A 4,399-nucleotide genomic window follows, 5' to 3' on the forward strand; every position below is an offset into this window, starting at 1 on the left:
GAAGGAGAAAAGATTGTGATGAAAGTGCTTAGTACTGTTTAATACAGAGGAGACTCAATAAATATTTGTTCTGAACAAAAGTTGAGTTCATAGGATTCCTTTCCCTGCAGTAAGAAAGAGCCAACTTCTGTCTCATTTCCATTTTCTATTAAAACAAGGTTATCTTTACATATTCTTTCCTGTCCCTCAAGGATACTTCTGGATTTGGCTATTCAGTGTGCTAGGTCTTTTTATGGCTGGACAGTAAGAGGCGCCAGATGGCTTTCAGGGTCTTGACTAGACAATTTTTACTGCGATTGTGTCTGAGGAACCCTGTGTGCTAATGGAGATTAAGGAATAAGGAGTTATCACCAAGATAGAGAAAGCAGCTGTTTTCTTCCAGAAGGCCTGGTAGCAGGGGAGAAGCAAGAACATCTGGACCTTGCTCGGTCCCACACCATGAGAGGATAGCCCCTAGCTTTGATCTGCGTGGCCAGCTGCGGAGGCAAGGATTTTGTGGGGGTAGTATGTTCTGTAGGACAATTGCTGGAGAAGAAATTATTTCTGCTTCTATCTGTTTGCTAGGATCCAAGATGCATAGGCCTGTCCTTCAACCTCAGTGGAGTTTTAAGGGGGCCAGTGGGGGAGCAAAGAGCCAAGATGAAAAATAGAGAAGGTTCATATAGCTGCTGAGCCTAAGGATTTACAGGTGGAGTCTTCATTCTACATGCCACCTTCTCCTCTGAGGTCAGTTAACCCTGAGGTTCCTCAGCTTCTCCCTTCATCTTACTTTCAATTCCTGCGAAAGTAACCCTCTCAGAGTTCAGGCTTTAGAGGAAGATAGGGCGATTCTAAAACAAACAAACAAACAAATACATACATAAATAACGAATTTATTTCTCACGGTTATGGAGAGAGGCTGAAGGTCCAATATCAGGATTCCAGCATGGTAGGTTCTTGAGAAGGCCATATTCTGGGTCACAGACTGCTGAGTTCTTGTTGCATCTTCGCATAACCAAAGGGCAAGACAGGCTGATTTTGAATTCTTGCGACCCTCCTTACTGTGACTAAATTGGACAGTTTCTTAATCTCTCTCAGCCTACATTATTTCATCAACAAGAATTCTCTTACAGTTGTTGAGATTACATGAAACTATGTGAAGTGAAATTATATAAAGAAAGCATCCAGCACAGGGCACATTGGCACTCAGCAAAAGTTGGCTCCCTTCTCTGTTCTTCCTTAATTAATACAACAATATATGTCATGACTCCAGGATACATGTAAAAGGATCTGCAGAAGCTTCCTTCGCCTCCCAAAGAAGGAAAGGTAGTATCTCCTTTATTTAAGTGTGAATGGAAGTCTAGTGACTTCTTTCAAAGCACAGCAAAAAGAGTAGTAAAAGTATTTCTGTGCTTTCTCCCTTCCTCCTATCATTTTCTATCTCAGAGTTGAGATCAAAATCAGAAAAAGGTTTTTCTTGGTTAAAAATACTCAGAAGTGCCCAAAACACAAGCTGTCATATGAAAGTCATATGAGAGAGGATTAAGATGAACTGAATTTCAAATTATTAGACTAAAAGCAGTACCAGAGGCATTCAATCTACTGTCCTTATTTTACCAAAAAGACACAAGCTCAGAGAGAAACAGCAACTTGTCTAGGGTCACACAGCTAGTTGGTGGCATGGAAGTTATAAGAACCCTAGTTCAATTCCTAGTTCAGTGATCTTGTCACTGTCTCATGGGGGCCTGCTGTGATCCCATAGGTGACCAAACCCATGCCTGGCTTCATTCTGCAGCCAGAGAACTAGGTGATTTTTCTGAGAATCCAGCTGCATATTTCCTTCCGTGACATGTAAGCACATGACAGAGAACACAGACTCCCAAACCAGAAGATAGAAATCGTTTGTACCTTCCCAGCTGGGCATTAGATACTTGCTGTCCCCAGCTAGCATGAGCTCTCATGTACTTATCATTCATTCAACCCTAAAAGATGAGTTCTAGCATATAAGCCTGCATTAGTTCCACCCCTGTGCAGCTGCTGTCTCCACTATTAAGCTCAGAGAGATCCTTAGAGTTCTTTTTCATCTAACTTCCTCATTTGCAGACTGAGATCCAGCCAGGGGATGTGCTATGTCAGGGTCACACTCAAGTTAGAGGCAGAGCCAAGCTTGAGACCAGTTGCCTAGCAACTAACCCATTCTCTTTCCATCAGTGTGGAAAATTATCACACGGAGTGGCTCTATCTTCTCCTAAAAGGTCTGAAATGAGAGCAGGTGTGATAAGTCCCAGGGAAGAGCTGGGATTTTTTTCTAGAAGCCATGGAATAAAAGAGAGGACAATATGTCCAAAGCCTGAATATGCCACTGGTGTCTTGCGGGGAACTCATATTTTTGTGGGCTGAGATGCTGGGAGCTGTCAGCAGCTGCTTGCAGCTGCTCAGTGACAAGACTGATGTCTGCACTGGCCAAGCTGAGAAAATGGGAGAGGAGGAGAAACACACTTCAAGTTCTCAACCACCACACACTCACAAATGACACAAACTCACTGTCTTTCATCTCTCCAGACTGTACTGTTCCTGGGAGTTGGGTGAGATATAGGACAACTGTGGTCTGAAACCATTGTCAGAGAAGCAGTGGAGAGTAGTAGAGGAGGCATTACATCAAGAGACCGGGACTGATCCCTTCTTGAAACTGTCACTTACTGAGTTACTTGAACAAATTATTTAACTTCTGTGAGTCTCAGTTTACTATCTGAAGAAAATAGGGATGCTAGTGCTTTATAAACTCTTTATTTTGTATGAATGTGAGGTAAGTATTATTAGGAGTGTAAATTGTAGGAATTGGCATGAACTAACTGAGATGGTCATTCTTCTCTGTTTCCCCTGTTTCTCAGTTGGAGCAGCCAGTCAATCCAGGAGTTTTTAGTGTGTACCTATAATAGACATAATGAAGCCCACAGAACAAAACCTGGCACAGGACTCAGGGTGGGGCCTCTCCCCTTTGACTTCAAAGAATATGTGCTGAGCACAAAGACAGTTCTGGCAGACCCCATTCAATCGCTCACCAGCCCCATTCCCAACACACCTCCACCATAGAGGCTAAAAAATGTAATCACTTTCCCAACCTCCCTAGCCCCAGGGAAGGCCATGTGACAGAGTTCTAGCCAATGAGTCAGGTGCAAGAGAACTTTGCTAGGGAGCTTTTAGTAAAAACTTGTTTTATACTCTGTGCCGACCAGAACTAGATTTTGCCTCCATGGGGCTCCAGTTTTAAAGGGATCCCCTTAAAGGGATACTCTTAAATGACCATAACCGAAGATAAAACATTAGCCTTTGGCCTAAAAAAGGCATAGGTGAAGTGCTGTTGAATTTAAAAAGAGGGAGCTCTTTCTTCCTATGTATTGATCAGAGACTGCTTCATGTAGGAGGTGGCATTTGAGGTGAATAGGGCTTGAACACCAAATTTGGGAGATTCAGGATTATTCCCAGTCCCAATCTCACCAGCTCCAGATTTCCCCACTATTCTGAACCACTTTATAGAGAAGCTAACAGTCTTGTCAGGTGATGTAATTATAACACTGGACGGAATCATATGTAATTACTCTTTGTGCTCACAGAGCACTTTCTTCAAGGTCCTTTAAAGGTACAATCTAACTTTTTCCCCCTGAGGTGGGCAGGGATAGATAGAGAATAAAAAGGAAGCTCACCAACATGAAATGATATCCCCAGATTCTTGAGTTGTTTGGGAAGAGAGCCTGTCACTCCCCTCAGCCATGTTATCCTTCTTGGAACTCACTGCCTTCATCTTCACCCATGTAGATGCACACCCTCACCTGTGTGTGCACACACACATGCTCTAGTTATGAGAGGAGATGCCTTTATCCAATATGCTTCATATAATGAACTCCTGCTCATAGTAAAGGTGTATAAAATTTCTATCAAAAGGATCTGTACTTCATGTTCATTATTCCTAAGAGCAAGTCATGGATTTGCTCAAGTTATTCAAGTGCTTTCCCTGGTGACCAGTGGAATGCTTTTTTGAGGTTCCCGACTAGGCTTAGAGCTGGCATGTCAAATGGAAGCTAACCTGGTTTCACTAGGACTATTCTTTAAACCTTCTGAAAAAAATGACCTGGACAACCATGTATTTAAAAAGTATCCATCTACACACTTATTAGGGTGGTTAACATCAAAAAAACAAAAAATAAAAACAAAAACAAAAACAAAACACAGAAAATAAGTGTTGGTGAGGATGTGCACAGATTAAGACCTTGTGTACTGTTAGTGGTAATGTAAGATGGTACAGCTGCTATGGAAAATGATATGACTACTCAAAAAATTAAACATAGAATTATCATATGACCCAGCAATTCTGCCTTTGGCTATATACTCAAAAGAATTGAAGGTGGAAACTCAAAAAGAG

Source organism: Pteropus alecto, unplaced genomic scaffold (genome assembly GCF_000325575.1).
Source record: "Pteropus alecto unplaced genomic scaffold, ASM32557v1 scaffold479, whole genome shotgun sequence".
NCBI lineage: Eukaryota > Metazoa > Chordata > Mammalia > Chiroptera > Pteropodidae > Pteropus > Pteropus alecto.